General features: G+C 37.2%; 2 long non-coding RNA genes across 2 annotated transcripts in view; both read left to right on the top strand.

Moving 5' to 3' along the window:
* The window catches only part of LOC134200007 (uncharacterized), a 212,546-nt gene that overhangs the window by 11,592 nt on the left and 177,756 nt on the right, over positions 1 to 23,198 (top strand). The window lies entirely within an intron of this gene.
* LOC134200008 (uncharacterized) lies at positions 16,881 to 22,065 on the top strand. Its single transcript, XR_009974746.1, has 3 exons — positions 16,881 to 21,473; positions 21,708 to 21,816; positions 21,898 to 22,065. It is a non-coding gene; the product is annotated as an uncharacterized LOC134200008 (long non-coding RNA).

Genomic DNA, 23,198 nt, shown 5'->3' with positions numbered 1-23,198 from the left:
TTTTAAAATGATGACGTCAGCGTGGTTGCAGTCATTCTCTTGATTATTATGATTTCCTTCTAAACTAAATAGCTATAGCGATAGTTAACTAAATAGTGACGTTGCGCCGACATAATATATAATATACTAGCTGACCCGGCAGACTTCGTAGTGCCTCAATCGATAAATAAAAGACCTAAACTATTGTATAACATAAACTTAAAACAAACAAAAGGAACCCGTCCGACGGGGGACACATCAAAGGGAAAACAAAATTGTTATTTTATCTACCTTTTAAAAGTTTTAGCGGGACTCATGAACAGCAATTCATTTTTATATAATAATATATATATATATGTATATATTTTTTTTTAAATCCAACATTTCAGTTCACTGACTTCGAGTTAATTACAATTCCTTAGTGGTCCGAGATATGTGGGTAATTAGACTCGGCCGAGATACTCGGGCTTCTAATCAAATTACCCTCACCGCCCCTATGCTGACATCCCCAAATCCACTGCGCAATCCGGTATCTAGAATCTAGAGATATGTACAACTCAGATAATATTGTTCAGTGGATTAAATCGTAGCTAGTTGCAAGATCGTATGTTAATAATATTTTATAATTCTCAATTATATATTCTTATTTATTAATTGCTAGCTGACCCGGTAGACTTCGTAGTGCCTCAATCGGTAAATAAAAGACCTAAACTTTATTTAATTCGGAGAATTTTCATATTGATCCACCTTTTAAACCTTCTCTGGACAAATAATTCAAGACCAAAATTAGCCAAATCGGTCCAGCCGTTTTCGAGTTTTAGCGAGACTAACGAACAGCAATTCATTTTTATATACATAGATATGTATAATTCTTAATAACTATAAAAATAGTATCAGGTCTTTGCCGTTGCCGTCTTGTATACAGAAAGCTAGTTATTTTTATTAATATATATTTTTTCCTATCAAAAGAAATACAGCCGTAGAATTTATTGATATATTGATGAAAAAGATACAGATGTAGCGGAAACAAAATGCTAGTCAAAATCAAATGACTGAATTTGAAAATATTATTATTCCATATTTTTAATATAAAATTTATTTCAATTTAGGGTGTTATAGCCAGTCATACAAAAATTACGATTCAAATGGCACCGTAAGAAGGCAACTTAATAGGCTAAGGCCTATTAATATCTTCATATTTATTAACATCAGTCATTATTAATTTACAATAAAATGAAAAAAAAAAACATCCAGGATACGGATTCACGAAAATTATTTTACATAGTTCCATAAATATCATGTATCAAGTACATAATTCTATCACATATACTACAAGGAAGGTTTTATACGTATGGGGGGGGGGGTACTTCTTAAACTTTTTGCAATACAGCATTTGAAATGACTTACCGTAATTTGAAAAGTTGAAACAAATAGCTTCACATTAAGCATACACTATGATTTATCTGTTACAAAAGCTAAATTCCATTATGAGTCAACATAATATCGAATTTATTTCTTCTAACAGGAAATACGAAAATAATCCATTGACCTCATGGATTTTCTGCAAAATATGAAGTGGTGCTCGATAACGCAATTTTCGTACAATAAAGGTTGCCTTTTTTTGCCATCTTCCATTTTTTATTACATATTAGAAGTAAATGGGATCCATTGTTCAGTGAAGTCACAAATTATACTTTGTATACAGAGGAATAACAGAGTATAGGCTTAATATGCAGGCATTACTAAGCTATTTAATTCCCACTCAAAAATTGACGCACATTGCCATAGTGCCCATGACATCGTGCCGTGATTTGGCCAATGTTTATTAGCATTTTAAAATAATAATCATAACGAAGTCGTCGTGGCTTAAAAGATAAGACGTCCGGTGCATTCGTATCGAGCGATGCACCGGTGTTCGAATCCCGCTGGCGGGCGAGCTCACAGCCCACCTGGTGTTAAGTGGTTACTGGAGCCCATAGACATCTACAACGTAAATGCGCCACCTGCCTTGAGATATGAGTTCTAAGGTCTCAGTATAGTTACAACGGCTGCCCCACCCTTTAAACCGAAACGCATTACTACTTCACGGCAGAAATAGGCAGGGTGGTGGTGCGGACTCAGAGGTCCTACCACCAGTAATTACGCAAATTATAATTTTGCGGGTTTGTTTATTAGACGGTGTTATTCCTTCACCGTGACAGTCAATCGTGAACATTTGTCAAGTACGCATTTCATTAGAAAAATTGGTATCCGCGTGCGGGATTCGAACACCGGTGCATCAATATATACGAATGCACCGGACGTCTTAAACTTTAGGCCACGACGAGTTGAATTGAATGGACTCCGTGAAAGATATGCGAGAGGTGTGAGTGAAGAGATGACGTATGAATGGAAAAAGAGGACATGCTGCGCCGTCGCCACATAAAGTGGGATAATGGCGGGAGAAAGAAGAAGACAATTTAACGGAATGTCAAATTCTTTGAGGGGTTAATCTCGTTTAGGATGAGTGAAGGCATACATATTTGATTTTTTTATTGCCCATGTAGGCAAACGAGCATACGGTCTACCTGATGGTGAGTGGTTACCATCGCCCATGGACGTCAACAACATCAGGGGTAGAGCCGAGACGCTAATTAAATAAAATTAATAAAATTATGAATCTCGGATTGATTGCTTGAAAGATTACAATATTACGAAATTCTGTCATAAGTTCAGTATAATAAAAAGTAAGCGACCTTTACTTGATACATCTTTGCTTGACAAGTGAGAACTGCGCTACCAAAATAACAATGAAAATATTTTAAAGTGTTCACGGAAAATTCATGTTTTGTCATAAATACAGCTTATTGTTCTTGGAAACTAATTTATTGCAGTTGTGCAGAACGTGCACTATAACGAAACTTGGTAAGCAATTGTAATGTCCTGTGTTTCGTCCCTGTTCGTAATACAAAATAAGTCATTTAATATTTTCATTTCTCTTTTGCAGAAGTCTCTGAGTTTATAACGTAAATTCCGGTATCGAAATATGCGCTTAAAACCTGCTTGGTTGGGAGTGTGTGTTTTAGTAATGATTCAAATATGAAGACTTAATTGTAACATAAAAAATTTAATGAAGAAATCCTAAATATTTCCACAATTAAAGTTAGCCTAGATTGAATCAGAGGGTTTTACGTTAAGATTATGTCTCCAACTATTCGTTTAGAGATATGTGTAGATAACACCGGTCGTCAAAAGATAGATACCGCTATTGAATCGTCCGCTCTGGGTAATTATAGTACAAGCACATCATTTTCTATTATATCTCCTCCCCCATCTTATTGATTTGGAGCATTGGTGCAGTAGTTTTTCTGCCGCGAATGACGCCTGCAATGTAATGACGCCGGACTGATAGTGGTTTAAGTAACTAGTTCATATACCACAGGATTTAATTCTCAATCGGAGTCAATATCTTTAATAAAGATATTCGATATTTCTGGCTCGAGGTGTGCTTGTTCTCGTCTTTTGTATGTCTCGGAAAAACCTCTCTTATCAATTTAGGACTTGAAAAAGGGAAAATCGTAAGTTGGCGACGAAGAATATGGAACGTTTTGTGGGTCTTCGAATCAATCAAAACAGTAACTTCGGTTTTCGAACTAAATAGAGATAACCCTACCAAGGCAGTTTCATAATGTGTTTAAACAAATTAGTTTGATATAATCGCTTCATGTTCTCAGGACAAACATTACATGTTGCTACACGAATTATTACATGTTCTTAGCTACACGAATTTAAGAAAAACCAAAGTATAATTTCGCGCTACGACAAACTATTGATATTTGTTGGTTTTGACTGCGGGATATGCTGTTTAAATTCTTATTAAGGAATATGTCTTTTGTGAATGAATCAGACAAGGGTAATAAAAGTGGTTTACTCGTTTCACTTTGCTACTTGCCTTTTGTTTCTAAACTGTCTCTAGGCATGCAGCGTAACTATTCTTAGGTGAAATATGTTTGGTACCTAAGTTTTTATGACACTAGGTACTAAAGCTCCAAGCTGTATATTTGTGAGCAAGCGCTACTAATTTGCCTTAGCATAGTTCAAGTCAATCGAAGCTGTTTGTGGAGCTAAAATAAAAATGGAGAAAATTCTTCCTAGTCCTGAAATTCGCGTCCATCCGACCGTTTTAAGAGCCCATATCAAGCATCTGACCGCAACTTCGTCTATTTGGGTATTTAATTTGCGGGAACTCATTTGGAATACTTCCAAAGGCCGGGAGCGATCGTGATGAACTTGTAAACGAACTAAAAAACTTTTTCGTTCTTTCATTACTTATACCTACTTGTGAGGCATTTCTTTGTTGAAGCTCTCGTATTATTAGAAGTTTATTTGTTTTTAATTGATTTGAAATTTATTTTAATTACTGGATTCTCCCTTGAGATCTCTTGAGACTGGATCTCTTGTGATTCAACTCATCGTGGCCTAAAGGTTAAGACGTCCGGTGCATTCGTATGTAGCGATGCACCGGTGTTCGAATCCCGCAGGCGGGTATCAATTTTCCTGATGAAAAATACGTATGTACTTAACATATTATGTTCACGATTGATTTCCACGGTGAAGGAATAGCACCGTGTAATAAAAATCAAACCCGCAAAATTATGATTTGCGTAATTACTGGTGGTAGGATCTCTGAATGAATCCACACGGGTAGGTACCACCCTGCCTATTTCTGCCGTGAAGCAGTAATGCGTTTCGGTTTGAAGGGTCGGGCAGCCGTTGTACTATAAAAACTGAGACCTTAGAACTCATATCTTAAGGTGGATGGCGGCATTTACGTTGTAGATGTCTATGGGATCCGGTTACCACTTAAAACCAGGTGGGCTGTGAGCTCGTTCAACTACCTATGCAACAACAAAAAAATATTTATTTTAATCCTAGCGTGTTCATTGTTTTGCAGTTTATTATGAATAGTGTTAATTAAGTTAACATTAGTCTTTCTGCCTATTTTTTATTTTTTTATTTTTTTATTGCTTAGATGAGTGGACGAGCTCACAGCCCACCTAGTGTTAAGTGGTGACTGGAGCCCATAGACATCTACAACGTAAATGCGCCACCCATCTTGAGATATAAGTTCTAAGGTCTCAATTATAGTTACAACGGCTGCCCCACCCTTCAAACCGAAACGCATTACTGCTTCACGGCAGAAATAGGCAGGGTGGTGGTACCTACCCGTGCGGACTCACAAGAGGTCCTACCACCAGTAAATTTACAGTTTCCAGTATTTACTGGAAAATTTGCATACGCATCAATCACTAGTAACAATATAATAATTTTATAATTTATCTCCAATATGCCTACCATTATCGACAGTATAATAAAATACGAATTAGCTGTTAGTTCGGTTTGCCACTTATGCGGGCTTTTTTAATGTTGAAACTGCATACTTTTGTATATTGCAATATGTAGACGTAGGTAGTTAAAAGAAAGCGTTAAGTGGTTACTGGAGCGGATAGACGACACGTGTATATCGCTTAGAGGTAGGGTTCAAGTTTGGATTGTTACAATGGTTATCCTATGCATTTCAATATGACTGCTTCCCGGTAGCAATTTTAATATGGATCATGCATCATTACACTCGTAACACAACTGGCTATTAGCCGACATAAAGAGAAAAGAGAACATTATATTGACATTCATAGAATGTTTTCGTTTATTAACTCATCATAATTGTTGCGGACAATTATCAAACCACCTTCCGAAAAGGTACTCCTGTATTTTGTTAATTAAGTTAATCAATTAACGAAGCCATCAAACCTTGTATAATTTCATTCGTATTTTACGAAAGTAGGTACGTAACAAACCTCCCAAAGTCCTGCCGTTGTTTCGTAAGCCACTTTAATCAAATTAAAAAAGTTTCCAGACGAGAGGAAAAGGTAAATTGCCTTTGAGTATTCGAATACAAAAACAATATTTGTGTAATATATGTAGGTACGTAAAATAAATTAAATTAAATTAAATTAAATTAAATTTCATTGGTGAGTTATTTCGAAATTTGAAGCTGTATTCGAATTTTGTTTGGTCTGTGAATCTAAAGAATTTGTGACGAACTAATTTAATTCCTTTTTTAGTTCTATTTTATATAGTATAGTACAAATCACTTGGATTATAAATGATTCAAAGTCAGGCTTTTTCTTAAAATGACCTATTTCCCATGCTTATTTCCCATAGGTACATCACTTATTTCCCCTGATATTATCGTGTTAGAAATTTTTAGTCAAAGGCTAACAAAACTGTGTTAAAAACATCGAATATAGCGGGTAAATAATACGAATATATATTATAATCCATAGACCCAAAAGTATCAATTATTTAATGAATAAAAATTAACGCCGTTTGTGTTTTTCGCTGTTAAACGCATCGTTTGTCATTCATGTTCGTAATAATCTAAAAATTGGAAGATTATAAAGCATTTTTTTTTAAATCAGTACCTGAAATCATTTGTAAAATCACCAAGTAACTGAATAAAACACAAAGAAACATCCAAATTTATTATAACCTAATCTCAACTCTGTATTCAGTGGCGCGAACGACAACAGAAACATCTAGAACAAAGAACACTCAAACGGAGAATACTAATCGTTCTTAAGAAAGATACACGGTTCAGTTAAAGATACAGAGATACAGTAACGAGGGTCATTGACCATTGTACCCATGATAAGACGTAAACAAAAAACTAGATTTTTCATTTTTGAATTCACAATACTTTATTATGTCTTTTTTTGGAACGAAGTTCCTTATGGGACGATGTGGAGGGGTACCCTAACCGGGAAAAAACGTCCGTAACGTAAGATTTTTATTAGTAATGCACACAGTGTACGATTTAACTTTGTAATAACGTACAAAAAATAACAATTTTTTTTATCATTCATTGACCACGATCTTGGAGCGTTCGTTTGCGCTATACATTAACTCTTATGCAAACAAACAACCGTGAATGAAGTGTACCACAATAAGTTCGCACGTTACCGAATGACCGTGGGTTGTTGCAAAACCTCCAGTTTAATTTTCTTTATAACTCGAATAGAACTTAAAATTAGTATTTTTATAATAAGGAACTTCGTTCCTATCCGGTTTCCTACGACACCACACATCTTTTTTTTTTTTTTCAAAGAAAACTATAACACTGCTATTAGTATTCATGAAATAGTTCGTCTCTAGGTGTTGCCGAGTCATTCTTAATACAATGACGAGGTACCCGCCTTCCAGTCCGGGCTTAATCGAAAAATTCCTGAGCAATACCGAGGATACTTGCATGATTGAAGAGCCTTCCGTTGGACGAGTATGCGCTAATAATGTGCCCGCGTTTCGTCTGGTACTCAAATGTTGTTGGCAATCGTCTGTCTGCGCTTTTAATTTTAATTCAATTGCAACATTTATTTAAATCTAGTTATATATTATTTCTTGATATTGTTTTTATTTTTTATTTTTTTATTGCTTAGATGGGTGCACGAGCTCACAGCCCACCTGGTGTTAAGTGGTTACTGGAGTCCATAGACATCTACAACGTAAATGCACCACCCCCTTTGAGATATACCTAAGTTCTAAGATCTCAGTATAGTTACAACGGCCGCCCTATCCTTCAGACCGAAACGCATTACTGCTTCACAGCAGAAATAGGCACGTAGGTAGCCCGTGCGGACTCACAAGACGTCCTACCATCAGTAAAACTCAGATATAAGTAGTTTTCACGGAATAAATATTTTAACCATACTCCCAAAGGTATTTATTTACGATCCAATCTTGCACAGCGTACGTTCGTATCTAATTATAAATGTTCCTCTATTACGGTGTTGGAGCCCTTTATTTCCACAGGAAGGTATGTAGATTCGACTGAGGCAAATTATAAATTAGAATTATTGAAAAGTTAAAAGCGCCGAAGTGATGTGTTAGTATTATATTTCTTTAAGCAGAGTACGGTATTGGGAGACTGATGCATTCGCGATTAGGATCTGAAGTGTTACGTGAATTGTTTATTATGAATATTAGGAAAACACATTGAGCCTCTTTCACTTTGGAAGTGAAGGAATAAATATGTAGATTTTATTGTTAGACAACTTAATTTAAAAAGTTCTGATGGTGATCTTGGTATTGTGAGTCTTCGGTAGTAGATTTCACCGCTTTAAGATATTTATTAAATAAATTTATTTAAAAAAATACATTTGTTTTAAATAAAATCGTTTTATCTTACAGAACTTTAATAATAGATATATTTTATATAGAGTGAAAAATAGATAATCAGTCCTTACGTAGTATGTGGTGCTGGCGAAGGATGCTCCGCCTACTATGGAACGCCAAGAGGACAAACCGATCTACAGTGGAGCAGCTTCGCGTAAAAACGTAAATTCTTAAGTTACTTTGGTCACATTACTCGACGGGAACCAGACAACCTCCTTGAAAAATTAGTTGTCGTGGGCAAGGTGGAAGGGAAAAGATCGCCCGACCGTTCACCAAACCGTTGGTCAGATCAAGTAACCGTGCTCACCGGTCGCTATGTTACAACCGCCGCGAGGGAAGCCGAAAATCGAAGGTCTTTACAAAGACACAACCTTCAGCAGTGAAGTATGCGACTAAAAAGAATGTATCACTTGAAAGTCTCAATACTGTAATGAAGTTGCGATCCAAAGGATTAGACGCCCGGATTAGGGTCATAACGCATATATCAACTCTGAAAGGGATCGTAACCGTATCAACTCGGGCTATTTAGTATTCTTTGCCTGAAACTCTCTACTGAAAATCACATTAATCGAAATCGTAATGTAAATGGTTCGCCTCGGGACAAGTATTACGAAGGGCTCGACGTGCGAATTAACCCTTAGACACAGCCCACTGAGTTTCTCGCTGGATCTTCTCAGTGGGTCGTGTTTCCGATCCGGTGGTAGATTCTGCGAAGCACTGCTCTTGCTGGGTTCAGTGCTAGCATCACTTCGGTATGAGCCCCGTGAGCCCACCTACTAGTTAACGCTGAAATAGCCTCTCAAGGCTATCAGCTTAGGTAGAAAAAAAAAATGGACAAGTACGAACCGCGGTGTGACGCGTGGTCAACCAGCAATCGCCGCGCTTATCTGTCCATCGCGGCACAAGCATGCCTTCCTCGACCCTTGCCCCCTCACATCCCCAGCAGCCTGCCTGGCAGTAAGCCCGGCGTCGCCTAGCTGTAGCCAAGTCGACGTATCGGAGCTGTTAATCCGTTTCGGTTACGTGCTTACGTTAGGTGGACCCCTGTTTGACAGCGAGGCGAAAGGCGATACGGTGCCGATCTCTTTCCGAGTTGATATGTGTGCTATGACCCTTATTCGCATCGAGCGATGCGGTTGTGCCAGAGTTCGATTCCAGCAGGCAAGTAGCAATATTTGTTTGAAATACGAATTTAAATAATGTTAACGATTTACTTCCACGGTGAAGGTATAATATCGTGTAATAAAAATCAATCCGGAAAACCAATATCCACCTATTTCTGCTGTGAAGCAGTAATGCGATCGGTTTGCAGGCTGGGGAAGCCGTTGTATTATAAAATTGAGACCTAGAACTCTTGTCTCATGTGTCTATGGGTTCCGGTAACAACATAACTTAACACCAGTTCGGCTTGAATCCAATTAAGCAAAAAAAAAACAAAACGATTTTATTAAAATCCTTTTGAATGGCAATTCGCCTCTGTTCTTTAGTTGTTTCAGGTCAGTTGATTGGGTTTACGGATACAAATAGAAACCACATGGCCTTTACTTGCCTACCTACCTGTTTAATATCTTCTGGTATTTCTCGTAATTACAAATTATGAATTTTATAGTACATTGAATCACACCTTGAATGGAATACAGTTTACCCGCGGTAATCCGATTAACCTTTAGGGCGGTGTTACATTATTAAATTACTCGGATTATAGTGTTCGCAAAAAACTTTCGTACAACATTACCTGTAATCCGATAAGTTGTCTACATATAGACGGCCAATCATGCCTTGCTCAAACAAGTACTAACGAAGACTTGCCGAAGTAAATTTGTATGTGCATGCTATAAGAATGTCGGATCACGAGGGGGACCGGATTACCGGCGGTTCACATTTCACGGCACGTTTCTCAAATTGACTTCCGTAATAAGTGGCTACACAACGTGAATGCCTTCATCCACCTCGAGACATGACGTTTTCGGAGTCTGAATTAATGCTTGTTCTCGCCTCGTAAATGTTTCCGGAGCCCACAAGCCCTAGAGAAAGTCGCATAATGTAACGTTCATTTTACTTTACTAATTGACACATTTATATTATGTTTCAAAGTAGACTATAGGATTCACGTGATATTAAAGAGCCCCGGAAACCTTGGATTCTAGAAGTCGTCGTGGCCTGAAGCTTGAGTGAGACGTCCATTGCATTGGTGTCGAGTGATGTGATTGTGCCGGTGTTCGAATTTTGCAGGCAGATATAAATGGTATGTTGACCGTCCAGTGCTAGACCTCGTAGAAGGTTAGACACCCGGCCCAAAAAAAAGTATAAACTTTTCAATCGAAAAACACCAGATGAGCCGTTAGCTCATAAAAAACGTATAACCAGTAGATTACTAAGTTATAAATTGAGAATAAAATTATAGAAAAAAGAAACTTTGTTTGCGTCGTTAGTTTAGTGGTTATTGACTTAGACAATGACTGTGGTTCAAGGAACCGAATGCTAAGTCTGATTTTATACAATATAATAAATATGTTTGGCATTCCGTGATTGGCGGTACGAAATATTATAAGCCTGCCGGGAAAAGTACGACTATTTACGCTGTTAAGGTATAGTCCAAATTCAGGGTAGAATAATCATTGTTCCACGTCGAATACCCGACGACTCCAATTGAAAACTGGCCCCGGTATCATGGCAACAGTATCCAAAAAATAATGAGATGAAATCCAGTAATACCGCTCCCAAATTTTTTAATTGCTGAATTGCGTCTATGACTGAAAGAGTTTACTTTACTATTGGTTTCCGGAGCTCATAGACGTGAATGGTTTGCTATGAATATCGTCATCCATCTTGACACATGCGGTGGAAGTCTCAATTGCATTGTTTTATACAAATTGTTTGTTTTTTGTTTTATACAGTTTATACAGTTGCACAATTGTTTTATACAGTTGCACAATTTATACGTCTGTGCTAAGTTTCAAGCACAACGATGGTCAAGGGAAAAAGATAGGGTGGTGAGATAAAGTCGCGTGGACCCACAATACAACTCTACAAGCGATTGTTTGTTTTATACTATAGTAATTAATCGACATGTGTTAATTAATAAACCAAGGGCTAAAAATATATTATATAAGACACATTGCCTGACCTCAAAAAAATGTCGATGCAAAATAAAAGCGAAAACATAACAAACGAAACGAAATTAAATCTTGAGGCGTCAGTGATTATGGTCGAAATTCGACCACTAAGTGAAAACTAATCTTACTCGTAATACTAGATGATTTTTTTTATAACGCCATCTTGTTGTGTCTTTAAAGCGGTTAGTTGCCCTCAATTAAGAAAAATAGTATTATTATTCGCCAATAGATGTCGGGAAGAGTTGATTATTGAAAACACGAATAAAACAACATTTTCTGAAAATCAATGGTAGCTAGATCGATTTATCGCCCCTGAAATCTCCTGTATACTAAATTTTATGAAAATCGTTGGAGCCGTTTCCAAGATTCAAATTATATACATATATATATTAATAAACAAGAATTGCTCGTTTAAAGGTATAAGATTTGCATGCTTTGCCAAGGATGTGTTTCAATAAAAATCATTGCATGTTTGTCCCCTATACGTTCCTAAACCAATTGTGATGAAACTTGATACAGTTGTGAGCACTCCCAGAAAAGCTTTCTGTCTCAATACCACGAATAAACGATAAGTCACGTGAGTAGTTTTGTTCGATGTTTTCCAGACAATCGTAGTCATAGCGGAGTACGACAGTTTTACTAACTATTTATAAACAGAATAAGGCTTCGTCTAATTCTGATGAAAATAAAAACCCGTAGCCAACAACTCGAAACTGCTAATGCAAGACCATTTCATTGCGAATGAGAGAGGATATTCTTTTTCCTTTTTTATAAGTTAAAGCGATAGATGAGCTCACGAATACGAGATGGTGTCTAGAAGAATCACAAAATAAGATAATTTAACTCAGTCTGTAAGCTCAATAAGCCAATTTCGGATGGTTTGAGCTTTAATCGGTTTTATTCTATAGCTACAAAAAGAAATACGATGAATTGTAAATTTCAACTAAACGTATACTATTTTTTTCAGCTGATCTCAGCACGCCAATGCTCTTAATGGCACAAGCTCCGGTCTCGGTGGGGAGTGATGTGGTGATAGCCATATGTTGACATATGATATACCGCTAACGAAATTTTCAAGATAGCTTTTCATATATATAATTCCCGACTCTGGACCCTGTTTGGACTCCGACAACTCCCCGACTCCTGCTCACGTAGAGCCAGTCACTATCGACGCTCTACACACTAACTCTAGCATTAGACGCCTTAAGCTCTAGCACTGCGAGCAGGCTTAGGGAACCTGGTCACCGTACTCATCGAATTGGGCAAAGAGTTCAACATGCAACCTAACCTAAAGTTCTCCAGGCCACCAGTAATCCTGCCTTCATATAAAAAAAAGATGTGTGGTGTCGTGGGACACCGGATAGGAACGAAGTTCCTTATTAGAAAAAAATTAATTTTAAGTTCTATTCAAGGTATAAAGAAAATAAAACTGGAGGTTTCGCAACAGCCCACGGTCATTCGGTAACGTGCGAACTTATTGTGGTACACTTCATTCACGATGTTTGCATAAGAGTTAGTGTATTGCGCAAAACGAACGCTCTGAGATCGTGGTCAATGAATGATAAAAGAATATGTTATTTTTTGTACGTTATTACAAAGTTAAGTCGTACACTGTGTGCATTACTACAGGGTGGCCCATAAGTCCTTTGAAAAGTAAAATTTGAATAAAACGAACAGGGCGCGCGTGAGCAGTGCAGGGGAAGCGGGGGGAGTAACTTCGGTTTCTGGGAATTTAGTCGCGATGGAGCGTTTTACCGGAGCGGACCGTGCGTTTTGTGTGCGCGAGTTTTATAAAAACGACAATTCGGCAACCGTTGCGCGGCGTAAATTTCGAGAACACAAAGGTTTACACAACTTTGACGACACTCCAACTCTTCAAACGATTAAGAACTGGGTTGCTAAGTTCGAGGAGACCGGTTCGACGTTAGATAAACCGCGGTTGGGTCGCCCAAGGACGTCACGTACGGAACAAAACATAGACACAGTGACACAGTCTATTCGCGAAAATCCGACACAGTCAACTCGTAAGCGCGCCAGAGCATTAAACGTACCCAGGACATCGTTACAACGGATTTTGAAGAAAGATTTACATATGCACCCTTACAAAATTCAGTTGGTTCAAGAATTAAAGGAAACTGACGGTATTCAAAGACAAAATTATGCGAATGAAATGTTGAATCGGTTTACTTCCTTCAATAACATAATGTTCTCTGACGAGGCTCATTTCCATCTTAACGGGCATGTTAGTAAACAAAATTGCCGCTGTTGGAGCCCCATCAATCCAAAACTTAAGCATCAGAAGCCCTTACATAGTCCGAAAGTGACTGTTTGGGCCGCTATGTCAGCCCATGGTATCCTAGGGCCTTACTTCTTTGAGGATGGCAGAGGGCGCGCAGTTACTGTTACGTTGGAGCGATATGTGGCTATGATCGAAGAGTTTTTCATACCAGAATTGCAAAACTTTTCAGGCTTTAATGCCAGGACGTGGTTTCAACAGGATGGGGCCACTTCTCACACCTGTAACACTGCTATGCCCGTTATCCGTCAACTTTTTCCTGGCAAAGTTATCTCTAAGAGAGGAGACATTTCCTGGCCTCCACGTAGTCCAGATCTGACCCCGATGGATTTTTTTTTGTGGGGCTACCTTAAGGCTAAAGTATACGACACAAACCCGCGGTCAATTGAGGCCCTAAAAGAAAACATCCGCAGAGAAATGACAAGCATTTCAGCAGTGACGTGCCGCGCAGTCATCGACAATTTTAGACGTCGTTTGCAAGAGTGCCGTGATCGCAACGGATTACATTTAGGAGATGTTATTTTCAAAAAATAATTCCCGTTTTTTAAGCTTTTTATGTAAATAAAAATTTAATTCATAATGTAATTAGTTTTATTTTAATAATTTTTTTTTCATATCAAAGGACTTATGGGCCACCCTGTAATAAAAATCTTACGTTACGGACGTTTTTTCCCGGTTAGGGTACGTCCCATAAGGAACTTCGTTCCAAAAACATTGAAACCAACCCACTCAGTGGAAGATCTCCTTCCCTTTGTCATTACATTCCAAAACTCTATAGTAATAGGAACATTTGTAAGAATATACATAATAATATTAGCAATAAAAGTGTTACTAATTTAACGCTGACGAAATCGCGGCGCAAATTTTGTATCATTATATTATAAAAATGGAAAAACACTGTTGTTTCAAGACCTACAAGTAACGTTTTTGTTAACGAATTGTGTCTGCAATATTAACAACTTCAAAATTGACAACAAAAGTTTCACAGTTTTAATTAATACGACAACAGAACGTAAAATGTAAGGCTACAGTTAATGAAATGAAAGATGTTCAACGAGACAATTTCGTAGGAGTTTAGAGGACGGTAGGAAGTTAGGCCGTACGTAAGGGCTCTATTAAGAGATAGCTTAAATAACTTTTAATATAATGCATTTATTTTTTGAATTTGTAATACTAAAAAAAATTACTTCACTAGTTATCTTCTAGAAGAATCTTAAATATGAACATAAACTGTTATATCTTGATGTGTTGTTGATTTTTTTCAGATGTTCTAATGATTGGAAGTTCACGAGCGATTCTGAAAAAAATTGACTTTAAATACTCTTGATATAAGAAAAGTTAAAATCGTTTGTAAGCCCGATATTGCTGGTATTAAATTCACTCCAAAGACCAATGAATTTTAAGAATCCCTCCTAGATTAAATCCTTTGAAGTTCTTGGATATCAACTTTCTCTCAAATGGATTCATTCGGACAAATTTTAATTTAATAATATTGAATCGAATAGGTAGAAAATAAAAAGATGTTGCCAGAGTGTTCAATTAATTTCTACTAAAAATATAAGTAAGTTATAGAATCGATTTTTTTTTTGTTTAAAGTTTATTTTTGTTCTTTCTTTCCGCTTTAAGAAAGAACATTTCTAAAGCAGTGCAGAGTTGTGAGCGGAATATGTTAGCTGCAGAATTGATTTTCGTTTTTCATTATTATTATTATTATTTTTTTTATTGTATTTTTTGACTTGTTTTTCCCTTTATTGTAAATATTTTTATTTATTTAAAAAAAAGAAAATATTTGAGAAAAAACAAAAAAAAAGCCCGCTGAGTTTGTTTCGCCGGTTCTTCTCAGGACTGTGGCTTTTTTTGGAACTGGTGGTAGAGTTAACATTGTTATTTGTATTTTGACATTCAACAAGTGTGTCATACTGACATCTAAGTTGAAATAAATGATTTTGAATTTGAATTTGAATTGAATTTGAAAATGATTAATCGCTTCGAACAGAGAGCGTGCCCAGAAAACATGGGAAACTGTTGACACATTGTACAGGCACAGTGAAAAATCGAAAAGGTTTAATTGATAGTCTGTGTTTTTTGTTTTTATCTGGAATTAATGCATGAACAGCCATAAATAGAATCGAAAGCATATAACTTTTTAAAGTCAGTGGATTTATTATTAGTTATGTGGTGGTTATCATTCAGTAGGCGAATTGATTTAGATTCACAATAGATAATATACTGTTGCAGCAAACTACGTAGTTAACAAGAATTTACGACTAGTTGTTTTATTGAACTTTAATCAATTATTTATTGACGGTCAATATTTATTAACAATATCGAGGGGTGAAAGGTTATTTGGTTTAAGCGATATTTTTACAACTTTATAGGAGAGCCATTTCAAGTTTACAACTTGGAAAAAATATCATTCAGCTATTTCAGCGGTCGGGGAACTTTTTAAATTATTACTACAATTTTTTTTTGTGTAAGTTGATATTATACCCCATGGCGAAGAACAAAAAAAAAACGAAATCGCTTCTTTTTAGCATCTTTCATATTATAGACCCCATGATAATTTTGAAAAAAAAAATAATTTTTTCGTTTCGTTACATCGAGTTTGAAATCACAACGATTCTAAAGAAATTTCACTTCAATATATACTTTTTACTCATAAAAGTTTCATTTTTTCCCCCAAAAATTTCATTTTACCCCATTTGGGGTAATTTACCCCGACCGCTGAGCTATTTGAATGGGGTAAACTTAATCGAAGTTCAATTAAAAACATCGAATTGTACCGATACCAATACCAAATAAAATAGACCTTTAATTACAAAGATAAATGTCGCGTATTAAGCGAAATGTCGCTTAAACCAAACAGACTTTCACCCCTCGATATTATTAAATTACAAAATTCAACACAAAACTTCCTGATACCGGCGATGTCTCATACTTGTGTGAAAGGAAAAATAATAGGTCTATTAAGGGTAAAAAATGGGAACAAGACAGTTTTGCGGGACAGGATATTATGGATTTGCATAAAAATAACCTTGTGGCGATTGTGCCGACGCGCGATTTGAAAATAAATCTTATATATAAAATTCTCGTGTCACAATGTTAGTTACTATACTTCTCTGAAACGGTTTGACCGATTTTTATGAAATTTTATATGCATATTCAGTAGGTCTGAAAATCGGCTACTATCTGTTTTTCATACCCCTAAGTAATAAGGGTTGTCCACCCCTAACATATTTTTTTTATTTTTTGGACATTTTTTTTGTTATAATGAGGTATTACCTATGTGGTTGAATGAGGTTTTGTTATTTTTATATTCCCTCATCGTTCACAGCGCTACATGCCTCTTTCACTCATTTACCACATCCTTACAGACTTACAATAAGTTAGTTTTTTTTGTTTACACTAGAAATTCCCTAGAAATTTTATATATGGCAAAAGAACGTTTGCGGGGTCAGCTAGCAGTATTATAAACATTTATATAGAATTAATGCTTATGGCAACAAAAATGAACAAAACTTTCGTGTCAACAATCAGTTATACAAAATTCATTGTCAACAACCTCATTGGACCGCTGACCGGTAGCTCTATGACCCTTCAAATGGGCGACAAATTTTTAATCGGGTCGTCTTAATATTTATATCTGCTTCCATTCTATTCGAATCGTGTTGCTTGATCTTAAAAAAATACAAGTAATTTTGGATTTGAAGTCCTCCACTGAACTCACCAGACCTTGTACCTTCCTTATCGATAATTTCAAGCACCCATCTTTTTCATTATCTTCCTACAATGGTCACTAAAATGCAATTGTGAATTTGCTTTCCTCTCTCAAGATGGACGGCAGCAATTTTGTTTGATACCCTGTCTTCTGTGTCTCTTAAGTCGAGGTGGACTATGATCTCGTACTTTTATGTAGAGGAATGAATAAAAAAAAATAGAATAGTATCGATTCACAATGTGCCCCATCACTAGTAATAACGTGATCACTCTAAAGTATTACAGCTGAAGTAATTTTTATCAACTCGTACTGTACATACTTGCGTATTTTTGCTTCAAGTTAACAGAGATCACGGCAAAGCTGCTCGCTCGTACGGAGCGCGTCTCGACGTTGACAAATTGCCCTCTCCTGAACACCAGGGGAAATTATTTAAAGCACTCACAATCCCTGCGGATACAATGTTCATATAATTTTATAAGCTAAACATTTCCGCTAAAGTTTACAAACTCATAATCGTTATTGATGTTAACAAATTGCTGTATCGACCGAATCGTCTGGTCAAGTTGTGGGCTTGTCGCTATTTCGTCAAGCTACCTAGTCATCCTAGTCTTCGTTCTAGTCATTTTATCAAAACATTTGGGCTGCCACTGAACAGCTGTTTGACTGATTGGTCGAAATCCAGAAACAATTAAGAACTCAAACGTGCCGCACTAATATTACGAGATAAGGAAGGGGATGCGAAACCGCCATACCATGATAATTTTTTGGGGCCGGTGACCGAGTCTTTACTCGAGGTCCCTCACGCGTTTGTGTATGGGGCTGTCGTAGTCAACAATGAGTCCTCTCATTCAATCATCCTTTTAACAGACTGCATTACATAATTTAAACAAGCATATCCCGTGAAAGTCACACGCATATTCGCAAATAGCTTTCATGGGAAAACAATAACATGTAATAAGATTATTAAACCTTAATTTATGCTTGAAAGTTTTATTTTTGCGTGATTTGTTACACTAGGATGTCTTGTGAGTCCACACGAATAACTATCACTGGCCTGCCTATTTCTAATGTGAAGAGGTAATGCGTTCCGGTTTGAAGCCGGAAATTGAAGCCGAAATTTATATTTAGACTACATATCTCGAGATGGTGGGTTACCACCCATGCCATCGTCTTCACGTAGCGATTGCTATGGGTGGCTGTAACCCCTTAACACCAGATGGGCCGTGAGCTCTTGAACTTTTCAAGCAATAAATTAAACATAATAAAATGATTACGAACGAGAAAAGACTTTGCTGAACCTAATGAAAATAATGAATCAAAAAAATCGGCTAACAATAAATAAGCACCTAACAGTTCACATCATTTCACCGGTTGCTTTTGGCAGCTTCGTATCTGATAAATGCATGCACCATTCTGTTTAACATTCGAAATCTTTCACAAATCCAATTCACTAACTTTTCGTCGCTTTTGAGAGAAAAAATGCCCTTTTTCTATGAACTTGACATGGCTTAAGCGTTAGATGAACTTATATCTAATGACTACACTGATGTTCGATATTTTTTTGTCACTGTCATTATTTTGGTGTACCTAAATGCAATAAAGTGTTTTTGTATTATATTGTATTGTGTTGGGCTGTGGGATGGTGTTAATGATAGTAAATTTAAATGAGGTTTTTACCCGTTTTTAGAGAGAGAGAGAGAGAGAGAGAGAGAGAGCGGTTCTAAGACAGATAGTGTAGTCTAGTAACTAACTTAATTTGTCACTGGATTTCTCCTGAACGATTTTGATGAAAACATTTGTGTGTGTTTGATCAGGTAAGTGGCACTGTAATCGTAACTATAAGGACTATATTTGCCGTATTCACTAGTCTAATAAGTAAATAAATGCGAATCTGTGTACCTCTTTATTTGTTCATGATATATTCATTCAATCATTACGTATTTGATTGGTTTGGAACTTGATATCGCTATTGTTGGCACTTCAGACAAGGCCATAGTCAAAGTATCATTAATATATGATTCATTTCGCGAAAGTGGTAAGATCAGACAGTGACAATCATAGTTGAGTACGGTCGTATTGTAAAGGACTTTAATTATATAAACACTGTGTGAATTTACTGATAATAACGATGATGTTTTCATAAATTAAAAATTGCGTTTACCGCTGCGTAAAAAGAAGAAGAAAAAGACAGTTATTTTGTTCGGATGATAATTTCACATCAGAATAGGGAATTTTACTGGTGGTAGGACCTCTTGTGAGTCCGCACGGGTAGGTACCACCACCCTGCCTATTTCTGCAGTGAAGCAGTAATGCGTTTCGGTTTGAAGGGTGAGACAATCGTTATAACTATACTGAGATATTAGAACTTATATCTCAAGGTAGGTGGCGCATTTACGTTGTAGATGTCTATGGGTTTTAGTAACCACCTAATACCAGGTGGGCTGTGAGCTCGTCCACCAATCTAAGCAATAAATAAAAAAATTAGGAAAGAAATTTAAAAAATCTGTGTAATCCTATGCAACTATTCTTGTGGCGAAAAAAATATCTTATTGTATCTTTCAAAACGGCGGGCGGATTCAAGGCCCTTCCTCTAAGTCACGTCCACTTCAAAAGCATACCGAGAATCCTTTAAGCTATAAACAAAAGTCAGTTGGTCTTTAAGTAAAAGAACGTGTTCCTGACTACCCAGTATAGCTTATGCGAAGATTATTCGGACGGGCCCAGCATAAATATTAGGTTATTTCGTAAACCGTCTTCGTATAAAGGCAATATTTTTTATTTACTTAATATTCACGTCAAAAATTTTAGGCACACGAATTTTGGTATTATTTATGACGTTTAGGTCAGACAATTTGACGTTCCGTTCTCTGAATGACCAAACTTGTGTACACATAGCTATGATGTTTCACTAAGAAAACGTATATAGTACAGGGCAAAGGCCGCGATCTCTCTATCCGATGATCTGCAAGCGTAGTAAATTGTTCCTTCGTACTAAGGTAACTCACTATAAAACATGCGTACGTCCGGTCATAACCTATGCAAGTGTAGTGGTTTGCTCCAACAGCCCGCACTCATGTAAACACCTTACAAATTATTCAATGCCGTTTTTGAAGGATAGCCATCCGAGCACTGTAGTGCGGGAACGTAGATTTACAGGACCATTTCGAATTAGAACTCATAAGTAAGTGTATGAAGTCAGCGTCGGAGCGCTACTTCAAATAAACGGCGCAACACTAACCCTCTTATTGTGGACATCGATAACTACATTTTTTTTTTTTGTCAGGAGGAAATCGCCGGTCTCTCACCCTCCACTCGGGATGGTGGGCGGGGTATGTCTGAGTCGAACCGACTAAAACCTCCTGTCGCTCAACAACCCACGTCCGAGCCTCGCATGATACAGAACTCATGAAAAGGCAAAGGGGGGAGAGTGCAGCGTTTAGTGCGGGGCACATCTCTCCCATCATCCTCCCCCTCGATAGCTATATACCCGATCTTACTGATCAAACGGTAAGCCGCCGCCGTCACCTAAAACACGTCACTTCGGATCCTTTCGATCCACTATCGGTGTTTTAGACATTCCAAACACCGGTTACCGTTCTGGTTAGCCCGTCGAATGCGATGAAGGATTCGTCATGAAAATTATCCCACAGAAACAGCCCACTGATTTTCTTGCCGGATCTTCTCGGTGGGTCGCGATTCCGATCCGGTGGTAGATTCAGCGAAATACTGCCCTTATTAGGGCTGGTGTTAGCAAATCCGACAGGCTGAGTCTCGTGATCTCGCCTACACGTCGCATAGCCCCTCGAGGTTATTAGCATAAGGAGACAATAAAAAAAGACTCCAAATGATTGTATTTGATCTTCACGTTGCTCAGTCATTAAGACAGAAATGAAGGTGTTAAATTTTCAGGCTTTTACTGCCTTAATTTTATTATTCCTTACGTTTTGAATACTTAAGTTTTCTGGGTCATGTACGACGAAGTACCCTGACTCATGAAAACTGAAGAAAATTCAATAAATCTCTAACATACTAAATACTAGGAAAATGGAACTGGCTGCAGCAATCGCCGCCAACGTGGGACTCTAGTGACGTCACCACACCATCGACATTGGCTATGGATGGAGATGGAGATGTTTGTCATTTTGGATTTTAGGTAAGCTTGCTCTTGTCTTATGCGTGTATGTTTCCATGACCGATTTTTCTTTTTAGTCGTTTGCACATCGATCATCTATCATCATTTGGTCATCAGTTCAGGTGGTGGCGTGCTACACAAGACGTCGCCATCCCTCATTTTTTCAATTACGCAGGAGAAAACCGCCAGGTCAGGGTTGTTGATGGAACGTTTTTTTTTAAATACCTATATAATATACCTTTATTTAAATTTCAGAATGTTAAAGTAAAGTAATTGACAAATTGTATTCCGCTGTCCAGTTTATTCTTATCACAATGATGCAGCAATAAACTTACTTCGAGGAAAACGCAAATTAACATAATACGTTGGTAAAATTTCTTAAAAAAAAAAAGGTTTTTTTTAAATGAAATCTCTGATGTCGACTGATCAAAAACTCACTTTGTAGATGTTAAAAAGAATCGTGTTTCGTGCTGGAGTTTCTTTTGTCGCCACCCTATTTCGGAGAATTCATCACTTAATGTTAAATACTATGGAGAATAATTTGGTGATGTTTTTCAAAATGAAATATTTTTCACTCATTTTTGTTAAAGAAAGTCTTTTGTATTATACAGTATGATGGATTTAATAAACTTTAAGTGGTATGTAGTAAAATTTATTTTATTTTAAGACATAAAAGTGCTCTATGTTATAGGACAACGTTGCAATTTCACTTCAAGCCATCTGCTCAATATTGGTTCGGAGAACAAATTTCATCTAGACTCAGAAGCTGCGCGGAATTTCATCAGTTCAACGTAACTTTTCACATATTTCACGTCAGATTTGAAGGTTTAAAGGAAATTCAATGTAATTTTTAATTTTGTACTTGGAACGTATTACTCGGTTTTGTGAGTTTCCATCGCAATCAGAGTCACTTTTTATTATCAAACGTAATATATATTTTTGTGGTAAAACATTAAGTTTCACAAGTTTGATTAATAAACTTTGGATTATTTAATTTTCTTCGTAATCTCTTGGGTGCCTATGTGGGTACTGGAGCCAATGTCATAATTACCACAACGGGAATTAACCACATTTAGAAATGCGATGAAAATCTGAACTCAATTTATTGTACAGCAACTGTTCGACTCTATATGGCACCTCCATATCGCTCCTCCCGCCATCGGAGTAGAGTTCATCCATATTATCTGGAACCGCTGCGTTCATCGACAGTGCGTTTCCAAAGATCTTTTTTGCCACGTACCAACTACGGCTTTGGAATGAACTCCCCTCCACGGTGTTTTCCGAGCGCTATGACATGTCCTTCTTCAAACGAGGCTTGCGGAGAGTACCTAATGGTAGGCAGCGGCTTGGCTCTGCCCCTGGCATTGCTGACGTCCATGAGAAACGGTGACCACTTACCATCAGGTGGGCCGTATGCTCGTCTGCCTACAGGGGCAAAAAAAACATATGGTCGAAGGAGGCAAGATGGTGACCATTAGTGAAACCTCTCAAAATGTCCTACTACCAGCATTACGCAAGTTTACGATTTGGTTCTTGCACCGTGACAATAGAACTTAAAGACGAATTACCAAGTACTAATTAGTATTTGCCTACAGTAAAGATTAGTTCTCTTTGATGAGCACAACGACTGCAATTCTTTCTGGCATATGGTCTACATTTGCCAGTAGGAAAGCTGGTGTACTTTAATTTGTACTGAGTTATCACTACAAATGTCGAATAGAAAGGTTAAGAGATGTTGGCAAGACG

The sequence above is a fragment of the Bombyx mori genome, chromosome 13 (genome assembly GCF_030269925.1).
Source record: "Bombyx mori chromosome 13, ASM3026992v2".
Lineage (NCBI taxonomy): Eukaryota > Metazoa > Arthropoda > Insecta > Lepidoptera > Bombycidae > Bombyx > Bombyx mori.
This window is presented reverse-complemented; position numbering and strand designations above follow the sequence as displayed.